The 19,247-nt window shown below is 39.7% G+C and overlaps 1 protein-coding gene across 6 annotated transcripts in view; it reads right to left on the bottom strand.

Moving 5' to 3' along the window:
- Positions 1-6,194, bottom strand: part of LOC110960107 (myocyte-specific enhancer factor 2D homolog) — a 40,143-nt gene extending 33,949 nt beyond the window's left edge. For all 6 annotated transcript variants that reach the window (XM_022207192.2, XM_022207194.2, XM_051955695.1 and 3 more), the window contains exon 1: positions 5,981-6,194. The gene's annotated coding sequence lies outside the window, so the exon portion shown is untranslated. The remainder of the gene's footprint in view (positions 1-5,980) is intronic.
- Positions 6,195-19,247: the final 13,053 nt, after the last annotated feature.

The following is a 19,247-nucleotide window of genomic DNA, read 5'->3' as shown; positions in this document are numbered from 1 at the left end:
TTATTGCAGAAAAGGCTGCCAGCACAGATAAAGTAAAGTTGACTAAACTGATCACTTTAGTCAGTGTTTAAAAAATGTGGTGAGAAGATCCACTGTGAGACTAGTAAGTTAAACGACGTTGTGTTTAGGACTTTCGAGACTAAACGTTGGAATTTTTCCACCAATTTTATTGACATTTTATTAACCACACATTTAACTCTATATATTGTGTGATAAGAGTGAGGAATGCAACACAGAATTCCTCAGAGCCCCATGTGACACCTTCAAAAGCTTTGTTCAGTTTTAAAAACGCTGAGATAATCCATAAATCTCCACATTTGTGAAACTGGGAGGAATATTTAGCACTTACTTGATGGATTAAAGAGCCCGTGTTTCGCTTTTTCCCTTCACTTTTATGTGCATGTAAACAGTTCTGCAAACTCACAACGCCCAAAGTCCACACCAAAGTGAGATATTCTCGTTGCTCCTCAACTGCCTGAAACACCGTATTGAAGTTCAGGCTTTTCTTCTTCGTTACTTATTTCGTCACACATTAGCTTAGCCTGGTTTGGCCACTAAACAAAGAATGAGCAGCTTCGTCGCAGTCCACCATTGCACAATCTGAATGCTACTTCTTGACATTAAAGCAGGTTAACATTATTCTCGTCGACCCCAAAAATTAAGCCACAAACCTGTAAATGTGCCTAATATGGGTGCTTTAGTCGACTAATGTTTCAGCACACACATGGCTGCAAATTACACACGTGGACAAAATTGTTGGTACCCCTCAGTTAAAGAAGGAAAACCCACATTCTCACTGAATCACTTGAAACTCACAAAAGTACAATAAATAAAAATTTATTGAAAATTAAATAATCAAAATCAGCCATCACTTTTGAATTGTTGATTAACATAATTATTTAAAAAAACAAACTAATGAAATAGGGCTGGACAAAAATGATGGTACCCATAACTTAATATTTGTTGCACAACCTTTTGAGGCAATCACTGCAATTAAACGATTTCTGTATTTGTCAATGAGCGTTCTGCAGCTGTCAACAGGTATTTTGGCCCACTCCTCATGAGCAAACAGCTCCAGTTGTCTCAGGTTTGATGGGTGTCTTCTCCAAATGGCATGTTTCAGCTCCTTCCACATATGTTCAATGGGATTCAGATCTGGGCTCATAGAAGGCCACTTTAGAATAGTCCAACGCTTTTCTCTCAGCCATTCTTGGGTGTTTTTGGCTGTGTGTTTTGGATGTTGTCCTGTTGGAAGACCCATGACCTGCGACTGAGACAAGCTTTCTGACACTAGGCAGCACATTTCTCTCCAGAATGCCTTGATAGTCTTCAGATTTCACGTACCTTGCACACTTTCAAGACACCCTGTGCCACATTGCAGGCAAAGCAGCCCAAAAACATTACTGAGCCTCCTCCATGTTTCACCGTAGGGACAGGTTCTTTTCTTCGTATGCTTGGTTTTTGAGTCTATGAACATAGAGTTGATGTGCCTTACCAAAAAGCCTCCAGTTTGTCTCATCTGTCCAAAGGACATTCTCCCAGACAAGCTTTGTGGCTTGTCACATGCATTTTTGCAAATTCCAGTCTCGCTTTTTTATGAGTTTTTTTCGAAGCAGTGGTGTCCTCCTTGGTCGTTCTCCCATGAAGTCCACTTTGGCTCAAACGACGACGAATGGTGCGATCTGACACTGATGTACCTTGGCCTTGGAGTTCACCTTTAATTTCTTTGGAGGTTGCTCTGGGCTCTTTGGATACAATTCCAACGATCCGTCTCTTCAATTTGTCATCAATTTTCCTCTTGCGGCCACGTCCAGGGAGGTTGGCTACTGTCCGTGGGTCTTGAACTTCTGAATAATATGAGCCACTGTTGTCACAGGAACTTCAAGCTGTTTAGAGATGGTCTTATAGCCTTTACCTTTAAGATGTTTGTCTATAATTTTTTTTGGATGTCCTGGGACAATCTCTCCTTCGCTTTCTGTTGTCCATGTTCAGTGTGGTACACACCTTTTCACCAAACAGCAGGGTTACTACTTGTCTCCCTTTAAATAGGGCAGACTGACTGATTATGAGTTTGGAAACACCTGTGATGTCAATTAAATGACACACCTGAGTTAATCATGTCACTCTGGTCAAATAGTTTTCAATCTTTATAGAGGTACCATCATTTTTGTCCAGGCCTGTTTCATTAGTTTGTTTTTTTAATATTATGTTAATCAACAATTCAAAAGTAATGGCTGTTTTTGATTATTTAATTTTTCAATAAATTTTTATTTATTGTTACTTTTGTGAGTTTCAATGATTTCAGTGAGAATTGTGGGTTTTTCCTTCTTTAATGAGGGTACCAACAATTTTGTCCACGTGTGTAGCTCAAACCAACTACTGCAAATCTTTTCAGGTGCTGCTACGGATGCTATGCGAAGCCTGTACATATTAGAACATCGACAGGGAATTCTGCTTCAGAGGAGCTACTGGCCAGTTTATTGGATAACATTCATCATTATTGACAGTCAAAGAAGTTTAGATTTTAAAAATGCTATCAGGATTTATGCAGAAGTACTTGCCTCACATAGCCAGGAAACAATCTAAAATTACAGCAATGGTCAAAAAACAATACAGTTTGAAAAACCAGTCTAATGATGCAGTGGTTGCTTTCGCCATGCTGTTGTTCCTTTTTATCATTTCATTACATTTCTTATTCCAATGAACATATTGCATTATTTTGGTTGTTTGGCCCCTATTGTTAACATTATATTTATACCAATAAAGCATACTGATTGAACTGGTATCTATTATGAAGCAACATTACATTAAAGAATGGCATTCACAACCTAGCAATTAATCAAATAAACCCCTCTACATTAACACAGTACTCCGAAGATTATAGTTATAAATGTATTCTGTGGTTTGAGCTGTGTCTTAGCTGGAGCTTTTCATACATTAAATCTGCATTCACAGCACTGCTGAGCTTCATCGAATCATTCAATGGCTGCAACTCTGAGGCACCAACTCTAAACAATTACCGCAACACGACATGTAGAGATATCCACTGCCAGAGGGAAAAATTATTTAAAAATGCTCTTCCCTACTGACTCGACTAACTTTGCCACTGTCAGGCTACAATATTATCTTTGATTAGTTGTGAATTGACCAGAATTGGGCTTACACCGCGAGGCTTCTGTTCTGGCCTTGCTCTCCCCGACTGCCCTCTGCATGGGCTGCCCCCTCATTACTGTAATTGACACGTTCATCTCTCCTCTTCCCCCCTTAAGGCGCTGATGGCTCAATTAAGGAGCTGGCCGCAGGACTGATTGGATGCCAGATAACGAGGTCGCTGCATGGCTAAAACTGAGTCTTGCACGCAGCCAAACCAAACTCACACAGTGACATACGGGACGCCGAAGAGGCAGCATGGGCAATCTAAGCAATGCATTGGGGACACGAGATAAAAGAGCACAACGGTGATGAATGACTGACTCTTGGCTGGACCAGGTTTGCCTCATTATCTTAAGAAGGAAGGTTGCTGTGGTTAAAAAAAAGTGAGCCACGCATATGTTACTCGAATCCTCCAAGTGATGGTTACACAACGCTCGAACATTCTTCTGATGAAGGGGAGCACAATCAAGCTCAGGGTAGGCATCTGTCTGTTTGGAGTAGTGCAATTAGTGGCGGTGACCTTTAGCGGATTATGCACTGGCCAATGAAATGTGCCAAAGCCCCAAGATAAATGGTCAGGGCCTCAAACATGACTTGCAGTGGATTGTGACCATCCACAGCTTTCAGACAAAAGTTTAGGACGTATAAGAGTCATTGAAGCTCAATCTCAACTTGCCAAGAGGGGGACGGTGTTGATTTGCAACCCCAGAGTCCTGTGACTTTAAACTAGCCCGATACTTGACAATATAAAGCTACACACTGTGGTGATGACATACAGGTGAATATACTCATGTTTCCTATTAGCATTGCATGCTAATAAAGCTGTACCATTAAATACATTGAGTATTTTTAACTCAAATCCAAAAAGATATTCACTTTACCATCACATACTACCAAGGAAGGAAACAACTCATCATATCTGGGGAGCCTAATTAAGGGATTTGTCATATTGCTTGGAAAACGTCTGACAAAATGCTTTGCCAATCTTCATTAAATCAACTAATCGTTTCAGGATTACACACTTCAAATAAAGCTGCCACTTCTACCAACATATCCAACCAATCGCCAAGACTGTTAACATTTCAAACAATTTCCCATGCAGTAAAAATGTCATTTTAAATAGAGACGTTAAATATATTGCTGAAGGCTGCTAATAAAACATATATCTCAAAGCACAGGCTGGAAATATTTCAGCTGACATAGAAGAATGGAAATTGGAATGAAAAATGCTCCCAGTGTATTTAGTGTATGCTCTGAATCTATACTTTTCTATATATTCTATGACATTAGTTATGAAATGAGTCGACATCTTTATTATACGCCAGATCTGCCTGATGCTATAATACAAATATGAGTACAAACATCAAATATCATTCCTTTTTTCATTGTTTGGGTAATCTTGCTTGGCTTTAACTGACACAACAGATGAAAGTTTAAATTCTCACAGTCCAAATGACGCTTACAATCCAAGACCAGAATGCTGAGAAACTGTTTAATTCTGTTCGTCTTGGCAACCTCTCACAGCTTTGTCAGCTCAAATCCTACCACAGAGACGGCAAGGTTCGATATAAATGTTATTTAAGCATTTTAATAAATACCTTCCTTGATGACAGGAAGGTTTTTTGGCCAGCCGGCGTGTTGATCCTGCTGTGAGGCCAGCACAGACACAGGACTTGGGAGCTTTTGCAATCCAACAATACGGTGACATTCTGAAACCTTTAAAACAACGATTTTGTGCTCGATCCAAAGCACATATTAAACATTACAGTAAACAAGCAGGTGGTAGGGGAAGGTTATTTTGTGAAATACGCGGCAATCTATGCTACTGATCTCTGGGGCTGCACTACCTACAGATGTTGATATGAATCCATCTGCAGGTCGCCTCACAGTGGTGGATCACCCTGTCAAACTGGCCTACTTCTAGGCCAGCAGCTTATGGCATCTTCCCCAGGAGGGCAGAGAAAATCACGGCTGCCACTGAACACATACAGCCCCCTGCTAAACTATGATCGGTGCCCTAATTTGACTGAGGTTCACTCTTAAGGTGCAATTTGAGAATACAGTCAGCATCACAGCTTTGTAAATCTAAACATGTGTGTGCCTTTGGTTAAAAAAATCAAATCTCTTCACACAATACAATGAGAGGCAGTGCAGAAAAATGTGATCATTTTTCCTCAGGCTCTTGTGAAACCTTCAAGAGCTGGGGAAAAAAATGCAGAACAGCTTTGAACAACAAGTCTCTGCTGTGTTTTCTCCTTAATGTCATTAAACTAATGACCACGTTAGATCTGGTATGTGGGGTCCACGTGAGGTTAAATGACATTTTCTTGATAATAAACTAGGATCTCTATCTTCCAACCATGATGACAGATGGGAGTCTGGAGACTGAACAGGCCCGCTGAACGGCAGACAGGTACCCTGCTGGATCTAATCTGACATGTTTGGAGGCTGAGACCGCTGTCAGGTTCGTGTGTCCTGGTGTTACCGAACCAAATGTACCGTTAGGACACCATAACCGGGGCTGATTTACGAAGCAAAGGGCGAGCTAACGTTACTCTACACAGGCCATTTCACAATTTTCTAGTTACGAGTCCCGACGACAGCCATTTACCTTCCTCACTCTCCCCATGTAACTGGTGGAGCTGGAGTACGCACTACTTTCAAACATATTACGGACATTTTGTGCTCAAACAACGGATGCGTGTCCGTGAAACAACAAACCACACGGCGTTGCTGGTTAGTTGCGATTATTAAATGATTAAAGCGAGCAGGTCTGCACCCGTGCGAGGAAAAAAGACGCAGGAAGGAAATGTATCACTCCACTTACCCTGAAATATTGCCGTTAAACGCCGAAAATAGGCCTGTCACCACCCGCTCCGGAGGCGAGCCGCGTTTAATTAGGAACTGTTAATTAATTGCGCTGAAGCGACGTCCCTATTTACATGAATCCGCGCATTTTATTCCATTTAATGTGATGTAACTATACTGTCCACCCAGGCGACCACAGCGTACCCAGTGTACGATTCGACGTCATTAACATTATCCGTGAGTGACCCGCGGGGATCCAATCAGAAGCCGACGTGCGAACTTCTCATCTAATCACAAGGCGGTGTCGCCAGAGTGGGCGGGCCCGCGAGAGAGGACATGACGGAGGTGACGGCCATGTTCTGCAATAGTGTTTGTATCCCTCCGCCTCAGTATTTACCTTTTGCATGATTTTGCATGTGGGAAAATGTCACTGTAGCCCCGCTGTGCCCTGCCTGCTTTTCCATACGAGAGCCCGCTAGGCCATTGTTTTTCTCCTCTGTAACCGCCACATCCCGAATAACCTAACTGTTTAGGCGTGTGAAGGTTGTCAAAGAGGGAAAATGTTAAATGTGGCGAGAGGCTGAAGCGTCTAAAATGTACTTGTAGACATTTTTATCACGGCTTCAGACGCTGTGCCACCATAGGCTGTGGAATGCCCACGGATTTTTTCCCCCCCATCCAGTCGCCTTCTGAAAATTGGATTGTAAAGAGAAACCCTTAAATCAGTCATGAAACGTGTAAAAAAAGTAAAATAAATGAAATTCAACCTCATAACTGTTTGTAGTGCAATAGACATTATACAATTTAGCATGATTTTATGCCATATATGGTATGTAGGCACTCCACACTTTTATTCATGTGATTGCACAAGAGTTTTCTAATCATCAATTAGCCTTTCAACACAATTAGTTAACACAATGTACCTTTAGAACATATGATGGTTGCTGGAAATGGGCCTCTGTACCCCTATGTAAATATTCAATAAAAAATCTGCTGTTACAGCTAGAATATTCATTTACCACATTAACAATACAATGTATTCCCGAATTATTCTCTTCATCAACTGCTTTTCTTTCATAAATAAGGACAATTCTAAGTGACACCAAACTTTTTAACAGTGAAGTATGTACATATATAAATATAACTACTGTCAAAGTCCTATAATCAGCATAGAGGATTTAGTTTTGTTATATTTATTTTGTTTATTTGTAGTGATGGTTCACAATTAAAAGTATACACACTGGAGTTAGCTAGCAGCTAATTTGCATCTGTTTTCCATGGCAGGTTCCCACATCGTAAAAAAATACAACAGAACACTACAGAAAACAACACAGAACCTAAATTACATCAGTGTGAGATAATAATAGAACCAGTAAACACAGTGGGTGGGCTGAGATGGGATATCTTGTTTGCTTGTATTTCTTTTAACTAATCACATTCATATTGGGCGGTGCTAAGCCCAGGATGCAGCAACGGTGCCCCTGCAAAATTGCATTGTGGTGAATATTCAAATGGAGGGAAGTAGTGCCATCATTAAAATGGCTAATTAACTGAAAATAACAAGCAGAGCCGCCTTACTATATGTGCTAAACCTTTGGCAAGACAGTGGAAGTGGAAGTGAAGGACAAAGCCACCTAATATAAGCACCCAATAGCAGATTTAAACCCACAGTTACCATGTAGTGAGACAGACTGGTCTGGATCAAATCTAACATGGGTACAAATGCATTCAGTTAGTAAGTTCTTGGTTCAACTTTTAGTGCATGTTGCTTTCTTTCCAATATCCCAGTCTCTCCCCACTTTAAACCTTCAACGGAAAGACAAAAATGCTCAAAAATCTAAGTTTTGACGCGGGGTGCTCAACATGACACAGCTTTCCTACCATTTATTTTATAAACATATTTTAGAGGTGGCATATTTCCTAACTAGATTTATTTATAATTTATCAAATTACCACATGGTAATTACTAAATAGTACGATCATCTTGGGGCTAATGAACTGCAGTTGCCTGCTTTGCCTTGTTCATAATCCAGCCTTGAACAGTTATTACAGCATTCTTTACGCTAAAATGGACTCTTGCATAACTTGTTCTGTAACCCTGTATGTGAATCCATAATAAGAACATGACCTACAGATAGTTTGTTGTCCAGGTCTTAGCTGTGACGATGCATATGTTAAAACTGAGTTCTGCCTGTTTATCTGTCAGCATTTACAGCAAATCTTCCTATGATTTTGGTCTGTTGGAGGCAAATGAGAATCTACAACATATTCCTTGTATGTGTTTTTATACTAGATCAATATAGCTGATCTGATTAAAATCAAAACAAAGGATATAGGCTCCTTCCTCTGTATTACAGCTTTTTTTTTTTAAATCTGTGATGTTCTGTTATTATAGTTATGCTACTTTCATGTTAAGACAAAGCGTCCTTTACATGTGTTGTTTGATCACAATGAGCAAGCAGTTTGTGACATAAAACCAAAAACCATCTGCGTTGTCTTTGTCAGTCTGAAAAACAGCTTATTATCATGCCCAGTTTCACTGAGATGGGGCTCTGCAGGCAACAAGCATCTGCAGCTTGTTAGCTTGCTGGCAGCCGTATCCATCCTATTCTTTTCAATGAAAATCTTGACAGGCTCTTTAAAGCAGTTTTTCACAACATGGCATGCCAGGTGAAGAGAAACCTGCTATTCTTGTCAAGTTGTCTCCCTGAGCTCTTTAAAAGATGACTGCATTTGAGAAATACTGACACATTGTGATACGTTTCCTTAGAAGTAACAGAAGTGTTACTGTCCTGAGAACAGGTAGCGTTATCCCTCTGCAAGAATACCGATTAGTTTCTGGGTCTCTGGGTGGATGGTGGTCTCATTCTGCTGCCTGCTCTGTATTTAATGTAGCAGCTCCACGTTTAACTTAGATGGACTGATATCGCTCATGTTGGTGTGATAAACATGCAGCTCGAGCCAGCTGCTGGTTAGCTTAGCATAAAGAATGGAAACAATCAAAAAGCTAATCTGACCCGGACCAAAGGTTAAGAAATAAGCACACATCAATCAATAAAAGCTCAATAATCAGCATCTTGTTTGTCGGATTCTTCCAGAAACCGAAACTATTGAGACAGAATCTAAAACAAGAAAGTAAATAAGTGCATTTCCCAACATGTTCCCTGATTAGGGATTCAGAGCTGACAGGTACATAAACAATGAACAGAGGTAGGTGGGAGGAGGTCAGTGGCCCATTTGCAAATGTTTGCCCTGGGCCTACAAATATGTTAACCCAGTCATGGCAGTTGGCAATCATATATACTGCCAGTGTGAAACCAGTGGGCGCAGTTCATCCTGTAACTGAGATCACATTGATGTGCACGCTGATCTCCAGAGAGTTAAAAAAGCTGCCTTTTAAGAAACATTTCATTTCTAGTAACGTGCTGCCCACATCTTTCCACTGCATTTCAAGGCAGACCGGTGTCCTAGTTTAAGAACATATGCTGTATCAGACCCAGTGCTGGGGACCACTGGGAATAGAGAGGCTCACAGAGATAAAGCACATGACATCTTGGAAAAATGCCTCATAAGGGACATCTTGGATTAGAAACACAGTATCAAAGGCTGGCTTGATTTGTTGGATCCAAACCCATAAACTACAAATAGGCAGGGGGATGAGTCACAGTCAGATCTCGCAAGAACCGGCACAGGCGTGGACTGTCAGCGTGGACGGGGAGGATGGCGAAGCAGAAGATTTATGCAGCAGAGGAAACCAAGAAGCCTGTTCCGGTGGATGGAGGGAAGAAAACCCTGTTAAGGTACACTGAGAAATGCAGATATGGATTGCAGGAATCCTGTGATGTAAGTTTTGAAAAGTTCATAGAAGTCATTTGGATGAAGTCCAGCGGTGAGTAGAAACTCAAAGTCTGCAGTATAATAGTGTCCAGAGGCAGACGTAGGGTAAGAAATGAAATGCAGGACAGAGATCAGGCACCACAGGAAGGAAGCATTCAGATGTAGAAAGAATTGGCCTTGGGCTGCTACAAAGAAATGAGTGGGCATCTGTTAAATGTCCTCCACCAGCTGAGGAAAGCTTGGCGGTGGCTCTACATGCACACATAGAGCAGGTTAATTGCCAGGTTAGCCGTTTGATCCTCCTTCTCTCAGACTCTGTTTAAGCCTAAATCCAATCCAGTATTTACAGCAAATATTCAAGCATGCATAGAGGTTATGGTATCCACGATCGCAAACAGTAATTAGCCTCGATCTTCACATGTACGACCCCAACAAAGGCCAACATAATAAATCAGTCTATTGCTTCACAAATGCATCTACATTGTTATGACTGACTAAACCTGACAGGTCATCTTAACCCATCTGCATGCCTGGAAATGTGCTCCACTCTCAGCTTGGTAATGACAAAAACAAGCCAGAGTGCTCTCCATGCAGGTTTACCCCACTTTGCTGCCCACGCACACTCCACACCACCTCCTACATGTACTCCACTGCCATCATGACACTCCTTTATGATCTCATTTTCTCATAGAAACTAGGGCTACTTGGCACTTGTTCTTCTCGCGAGGGTATTCTGAGGCACTTGCCATTTTTTAGATGCAACTTTTGCAACAATATGCTCTTTTTTTTTCCTACACTGAAAAAAAGAGAATTGTTGGAGCAGCTTAAGACACAACTGAATTAAGTTAATAAGTAATGTCAATGCCAACGGCTTAGCTTAAATACACTTAAATCCTTTTATTTCTTTCAAATGAACCATTTGGAACTTAATTTTAAATAAACATAACTTGAAGTCCAATTTTTTCCAACTTAAGTATTATTTTTTTCCAAACATGAAGCAGGAAACCCTGATTTTGTCATTAAATCTAGTGTTCTTTTTTCTTTCTTCTGAAGTCCTACTGGAAGAAAATGGACACACAGACACAGATGTAAGCCTAATTTTCTTTTTAATCATGTTTAAATGTATGAAGTGTTTACATGTCTGAAGAAATTTACACATGCACATTTGTATTAAACCATAACTCTGTAGTAAATTTTCCTCCTGGCTCTTTGTCTACCATTGATAGCACAACAAAGAGGCACTCCTGTGTTCCAAATACACGTCAGACATGTTCTCTGACTCTTTGTAATCAGAAAGTTACAGTCTTTATCCATCCTGATTAAAAAAAAAAAGAGCTCAGAATACATAGAGTCAATTAATTCTCTGTATTTTTAGCAGCAAATACCGATCCCTCGTTCCATACACATACATAGATATATTTTCACACTTGTAGGAACTTTCTGTTGCCCCAATGCCACCCTTGTTTGACAACGTTACACATTTTTCCCCACTTTCAAGGGCTACTAACTAAAAATGTGTCCTCAGTTGGAGCCATTTGATCATTTGGATCCACTGGACACAATTTTGCCCGGTTCCTCGCCAAATTCAATGGCGGTAGGAGTTATAATTCTGGATATTGAAGCCTTAAAAATGTTTCCTAGTGTGTTTTCAGTGTGAAAATTCAAAAGTTCAAAAGTTCTGAAGCCCTTTCAAAACATGAAATTCTCAAAATTCAGCCAAGATATTTCACAGAACTTAGCTTTGGGGTCCCAACTAAGTAAACTGTGAACAAAATCAGAGCTTGAAACAGCTGTTAGGCATTGTGTAGGCATAGTAGTGCTTTGACCTAAATGATAATGTGAGCATATAAACACACTCACAATAGCAGATAGGGCAGAAGAAATAATCGAAATCAAAATATGGACAAGCGCAATATCCAAGTTTTCTGATAAATGTTAAATGTCTCACATTGTATCAAATGAAGCATTATTTGTAACAGAAATTCCCCAGCTCATAAATCATATTCTCTATATGTAAGGGAACGTGTTCATTTGGCTCAGATCACAGCAAAAATATCATAATTATTGGGCTTTTTATCTCGATGGAAAAGAAACGCAAAAATTGCAGGTTCAAATAAAATTGCTATTATGTCTCAATAATCTACACTCAACAAAAATATAAACGCAGCACTTTTGTTTTTGCTCCCATTTTTTATGAGATGAACTCAAAGATCTAAAACTTTTTCCCACATACACAATATCACAATTTCTTTCAAATATTGTTCACAAATCTGTCTAAATCTGTGCTAGTGAGCACTTCTCCTTTGCTGAGAGAATCCATCCCACCCCACAGGTGTGTCATATCAAGATGCTGATTAGACGCCATGATTAGTGCACAGGTGTGCTTAGACTGCCCACAATGAAAGGCCAAAGATTCAGACAGATTTGTGAACCATTTGTATGATGACACACAGATGTACCTTCCTGTTGGATCGTCTGAGCCTGATCTGCAGAGTTCCCAGAGATTCTTGCTGTTGGATCAAACCACAGGACAAATACATGACACCAGCTGACTCCCTTTTAGATCATTTCTAGGCTTATTGTAAAGAATCGTGGTGCCTGGTTTCACAGAAATCCAAGTTTTGAGCACCACAGAGCTTGTGTGATCATGCTTTTATCATCTCTTTCTCAGCTTTTAAAGACACAGAGACAATTTCATAGGCTTCTATTCCATGACGCTTGGATTCCTGTAACAGCCTTTTACCTGCCTGAACCAAAAATCTATTGACTGACTTCCTCACTCCTGTTTTAGCCTCTTTACACTGACATTAGTATGTTTAAAAATAGATTTTAAGATCAAGCTATTCATTTTGAGGCCCTTCTTGGCTATATCTCTGACCTTTTAGTGCAAATATGCATCACTTTGAGATCCTTCAGCAGGAGTCTTGTTTCTGTCCAGACAGATATTTTGCAATCGAGGCTCTGGAACAATTTGCCCGAGGAAATCAGGTCAGATGAGTCAGTAATCTCTTTTAAGTCTCTTCTGAAAACATACATTTATCAGACAGTCTCTCCTGATTTTCTTCAACTTTCAATGAACTGTTGAAAATTTGTGTTTTATGTCTTGTAAAATCTGCTGATTTTATGGCTCGTCTGTTTAGTTTTGCTTCCTGGTGAAGCACTTGGCATTGTGGATTTTAAAAAGTGTCCAGGATTAAATCTTATTACTATTGCCGTCATTAGTGTCACGGAATCTGTAAACCATGTCACCATTTATTGTTACATCCGGAGAAACTGGTTTGAGAGACAATTAAAAGTAATTTGACCAAAATTATCTCTGACGTCAGCTAACAGAAGCTTTGTGATGAAAGCGTCCAAACCAGTTTTACCTGGAAATGTTCAAAGACAAGCAGGCAGCTTGACACAATGCAGTGCATATTTCAAATTTCCTTTTACTCCCTGTATGTTCTTCCCACCTCTATTCTGTATTATCGCCTTCAATGAGCGACGAGGCCCCAATGTATCTCTGAGTATTATTTTCTCCCTCGGTCTGCCCTCTTTGTATTACTGCAGGGAGTTTGTGTTTTCATGAATGCATTTTCACTGATAAATGCAGCCATAAAAGTGTGTGTGCAAAGAGACAAATCTCATAACTCGGCTGGAAGCGATTTCACTGATAAAGCAGCTCTGTTTGGACTCGGCTGTCAGCAAACAAGTCTTTGAATGGATGAAATAACATAAAGCCAAAAATAAAATAAGGCTGCTGACGAGACGACCAGTGACAAATCATTCTAATTCATCAGTAACGCTCCATTAAATGGACTGTTAACATTAGTTAATGAAGGCATTTTTACACTATGATTATTTCAGAATGTTAACCCTCCAGTAATTTCTGAAAAGTCTTTTGTTCCGGTTACATTTTTATCCACTGTGGGCTCATTTTTCACTGCAATATAAAGTCCTGCACCTCTATGGAAACAGCACAACCATGACTAGAAATAGAAATAATTCAGTTATGTCTGTTCAGTTCAGTATTAAAGTGTTATAATGGAATAAATCATGAAAAGAAGACAACAAAAAAATACAAAAAATTAATCCGCATGGACAACATTTTGTCTACAGGTGTTACCATGAATGGAAACAGATGGGGACTTTACATATTATGGGTATTTTACCACTCACATTTGCATTTACATGTGTTTCCGTACTTGCCTCCTATCTGCTCGGCCTGTAAGTTGAGTCCAGTTCAGAAAAAAAAAAAAAAATCCCTGAATTTTTGTTGTGTGACTGTTGGTCACAATGACTCACTAATGGCTTCACTGCTGCACTGAAGAGTACAGAATTTGTTTGTTTTTCCAGAATCTGGTTAGAGCACACAGTGTATTTTAAACGAGACATGTAGAATATAGTGGTTTTGAAGAAATATCATGATTTTCAGCTGTGATTTGGTTAACTTTCCCCACTGAAGGACTGTTGTAAAGTGGAAAACCCCTTACTTTCCGTTTCTGCAGTTTGTGGACTCTGATAAGCAGCATCATTTTTGGCATTTCTTAAGAAAACATGCCTTTCCAACCCACCGATGAGTTTTGAGGTTCAGTGGGTTTGTTTTCACAAACACATTGTAGTATTTGGGGTCTGAGAGCGGGCCTGAATCAAAAAACGCTTGACAAAAAAACTTAAAAAATTTTATTTAAAAAAAGAAAAAACAAATTTGGCAAGAAAATTCTTGCAAATATTTTCCAAAAAATTGAGTAAAAATCTTCCCAAAAAAATTTAAAAATATCTAAAGTGATTACAGATACATCAATAAAAGTTCTAATATTTTCTTTAAGAACATTCACAAAAAAAAAAAAAAAAAAAATCAGCCAAAATCCAGCAAAATGGATTTTGGCTGATTATTTTTTTGTGAATGTTCTTAAAGAAATTTTTTTTACATTTCTTTTTTTCCACAAAAAAAGTTCAAAAATTTCCCAAAAAAATTCAAATGTGGACATCAGAAGTTTCACTGTGAAAATATATATTTTTCCACATTTTCAAACTTTAAAACAGGTCAAATTGACCCGCAGGACGACATGAGGGTTAAGGTGTTGACTTTAGTAATATAGATTGCATTTTGCTCTATTTGTGTTTTCTATATTACCAGTTCAGTCATATTTAGGTCTATATTTCTATATTTTGTCTTCCGCTAAAGCACACTGAGTTCACTCATAATGAAATGTGCTATAATTAAAACTGTCTCTGTACTGTTTAAGATTCTGCACAGGAGTCGTTTCCTGTTTTTTTCTGCTACATTTCTAGAAATTCTCTGCTGTTTTCCTGGAATTTCCTATTTTACATTCTGCTACATTTATCGCTGCTGTAAATGTGGATTTTTCACCTGTCTGTCCTGTGGTACAGATCCTCCTTAGTTTTTGAGGTTTATACCATTTTTATTCACTGTTAAAGTTTTTTTTTTTAGGGGGAATTCTTTTCCTTATCAGTGTCCAAGAATAGAGTGTACAGAGTGGAAAACCCTAGAGGCAAGAATTGAAATGTGTGATATCCGGCTACATAAATAAAACTCAATCGACTGCGTGCACGATGAAAATGTCTTATAACACAGGCATTGTGGAGCAGCCTTTGAGGAAGGCCTTAGGCCAAGCTTCCCAACAGTAAACCCAGAGTGTGATAAATATTAGCTTTCAAAGTAGCCTCTGTGATAGCCAGCTTTCTGGCTCTTTCATATCGCTGTCTGGTGAATAAGAAACGCATTGAAAACAAATATTCCTGGGCAGGGGTGGACTGGCCACCTGGCACTATCCTGGTGGGCCGGTGTCTAGCGGGGATGGTCAACAAGTTCCCCCGGACCTGTAATCAGTAAATTGTAATGACATTTTAATTAAAAACATTTAAATTAAAACTTGATATTCAGTCTAAGGAAACTGCAGAGTGACAGAAGAACCAACAATATCTCCTGTTTTCTCCTTTAATGAGTCGACTCTTCTGGTGCTTTCAGACCAAAGAACTACAGACTCTTCACAACCTGCTCAAACTCTTGGTACAGGACCTCACCACACGGGTCAAGAAGGTTTCCTCGTTTCTACTCTGAAGCTCACATTCTCCTGCTCAAACTGTTAACAAAATGTTTCTGCTGCTCCAAAGTCTGGTCTCCAGAACTTCCTAAAAACTCTCAGTCTCTTCTGTTGCAGGTTGCTTTGTAGAACTGTTCCAGAAAACCTCACTAAACCACATGGAGGGGCCTCAAGATAGTTGTCCAAATGAAACCGTACAAAAACCAAACTAGCACAACCCAAATGCTAAAGTCTCCTGCAGCCTACCAGAGAAGCTCTTTAAACAGAATCAGGACAGGAACTCTGACCTTCTGGACAACCAACGTTGGTTCACAAACAAGAATACAGAATGTGTCTGACCAAAAAACTCTAAAGACTCACTACAGCCAAGATAAAGACACAACTCAGCTGCACCAAATCCCCTAATCACTGCACACATTAGTACCATGTGCTAACTGTGGCTAAAGAACCACATTTACCAAGACAACTATCAGTACAAAGCCCTAAAACACACCAAGAAACACATTAAAGAGGATTTTACTGCTGGAAGCTGCAAGCTAACGCCTAAAGAACAAACTAAAGCAACGGAACCAAACCCGGTTTAGTGGTGAAGAGAAGCAGAGGAAATACTTGACAGCAGACATAAAGCAGGAAGACACTGAGCTGCTCAGGTGTTCCTGATCACACCAAGCAGCCACCTGGACAGTCAATAGGAACACAGCTTACTGGAAGTCCAGAGCGCTGGCTTAGTGAAGGAAACTTAGTTTAAAGTTGAAGCAGAAAGTTAACAGAGAAAGTTGAAAACCACTTTCTGATCCCTGAAATCTCTGAGTTTTCACACATAGAACGCCTGAACATGTCAGACGGGTTCCATAGTAGAACCTTCACTGTAAAAACGTCATAGTATGGTGTGTTGCTCAAAAAACATTATGACCGGCTGTCTAGGGTCTCTGAGGAGCAAAAACAGGACAAAGTTAGTCAGATATTTATTTAAAAGAGTAAGTTTACAACAACAGAACATGTGAGAAGAAAAATCAAAGTCTGTCTTTAGTTCAGCTGAAAATATTAGTTTTTGTCTTTTTTATTGACCAAACCTTTCAGGAAGTAGATGAAGAATAATTAAAGCTCTCATGTAGAAGTCCAACTTCTTTTGGATCCTTGTGGAGAGTTTAATCTTAGAGTTTGTAAAGCTGTTGAGTTTTTAGAATCACATAGATTGTTTTGACATTTAATAAATGAGGCCTGAACTAAAATTACAGTTGTGGATTTCTGTCATTTAGTCTGGACTAAACAAATAACAGCAGCATAAATCTCAAATGTCATTATGAGGAGTCTGGATTGAGGTTTCTCACTTGATAATGATCAAAACATGAAATTTAGGTTGGTTTAAAGGAATATTCCACCTTAAATCCTTGCACGTTGACCTAAAAGGTTGGTTTCACCTACAAGGTCCTCACACATCCACCTTAAAGGAACATTCCACCAAAAATCCCTGGACATGCACCTAAAATGTTGGTTTAACCGAGTATTCCATCCAAGATCCTCAAAGAGACCTGAGGGGCTGGTTAAAAGGAATATTCCACCTAAAACCTCAACTAGGGCAGTATGTGTAGCAACGACAGCAGAAAGAGGTCCTCTCTCGGTGGAAGAACAGCATCTGAGTGGCAGCTCCCTCTCTGCTCTTATCTTACTCACTAAACTCAAGTGCCATGGAGGACTCCAGTAGTTGACGTTTCCTGCTGCAACCTTCTGTTTTTCAGGTTTCTTGAACGTCCGATCACTCCCGACCCAGTTTTTGTTGACGTTTTTGACCCTTTTTCCGAGCTTTGACCGATCCAAGAACATGAAATACATCATCGGCATCGACAGCGTCACCAATGGAGGGAAAACCACCCTCACCAACCGCCTCATCAAGAACCTGCCTAACTGCTGCATGGTCCTTCAGGATGAATTCTTCAAGCCCCAAGATCAGATTGAAGTTGGTGAAGATGGCTTTAAGCAGTACGATGTCATCACTGCTCTGGACATGGACGCCATGATGAGTAGGTTCTACACGTGGCTGGAGAATTATGATGTTCCAGACATTTGCTTTCATACATTTTCTCAGACTGGACCAGTTTGAATTTTATTTGAATACCCCTGCTCCACTGGATTGCAATTGTTTTTTTTCCCAACTTGTCAAAAAGTTTGTATAGGTCTCGAGGGATGTTTTTGAATTTTTGTTCTGAAAATCCGACCTCTGTCAGTTTTTTGTCATTCAAAAATTAGTGCTTGATTCAGTCAACAGATAATGTTGTGGGCCGGTCTGGGCCAAAAATGCCAGAGCTGATTTTTTGCCACAGTCCCTGTTCCTGGGGGTGATGGAGAGTGTACAAGACTCGATTATCAACTGTGCAAAATGAGCAATAAGAGAGGCTCTATTCAGTTTCAAATCTACACAAAATATTTGGATTAATTTACTAGAAAATTACAGAAACTTCAGAAGCAGGTCCTGCACCTCCACCTTGTGGCCCTGGTGTTGAATAGGACCTCTGTTCTTTTAGTTTATATTGAGCTCATTTGTTGTAATCAGCACACAGAAGAACACATTTAAAGGTTATTAAAATTAACCTTCTTAACATCTTCATTATTAAAACTCCTGACAGTTATTCTAGTCAGTAGCTAGTTGACTGTTTAGTGTATAAAATGTTCGAAAATAGTGAATGAGCCCAACTTTATCCCAAGCTAACATATCAGCTGTTAATAAATACACAATGGCTATCATACAAAACTATAGAATAAAAAACACATTTGAGATTCTGGACAATTTTTGTTTAATTATTGCTTAAACAAACACTCAACTTGATTTTCTTTAATAACTGGTTGACACCTTGAAGCCGAAGCTAACACATCATCAGTCATTAAATACAGAAATGTTTGTCACAGAAAACTACAGAAAATGACACATCTGAGACTCTGCAATAAGTTATATTTTCGACATATTGCTTTAAAAATGACACCAACACTAAATCTACTTTCAAACTTTGCAGGTTAACGTCCCAGAACCACACTGCTTGGTCTCCGAGTGCCGTGTGGAGCAAATGAGGATGCTGCTGAACCCTATAATTAAGACCTATAAGGGGCCAATAAGCTGTGTGAGTGTATGACAGACATACTCAGTGGTTTTTGGTAAATGTGTGAAGTCCTGCTAGAAGAAGCATCGACTCGAGTGTCTGCCGGTGAGACGCTGAATCGCTTCCAGCTGTTTCTGGCAGACTGAACGTGACCTTCAACCTGAAAGCAGCACGACACTTTGAACGCAGAAAAAGGAGCAAAATGTGTTGAAGCGTGGTCACGACCTCGACGACTCAACACTGAATCTGAGCTGCCGCTGAACAGAAGCTGGACAAAAGCAAAATCATTACCAGAAGAAACACAAAG

Source organism: Acanthochromis polyacanthus, chromosome 11 (assembly GCF_021347895.1).
Source record: "Acanthochromis polyacanthus isolate Apoly-LR-REF ecotype Palm Island chromosome 11, KAUST_Apoly_ChrSc, whole genome shotgun sequence".
Classification (NCBI taxonomy): domain Eukaryota; kingdom Metazoa; phylum Chordata; class Actinopteri; family Pomacentridae; genus Acanthochromis; species Acanthochromis polyacanthus.
This window is presented reverse-complemented; position numbering and strand designations above follow the sequence as displayed.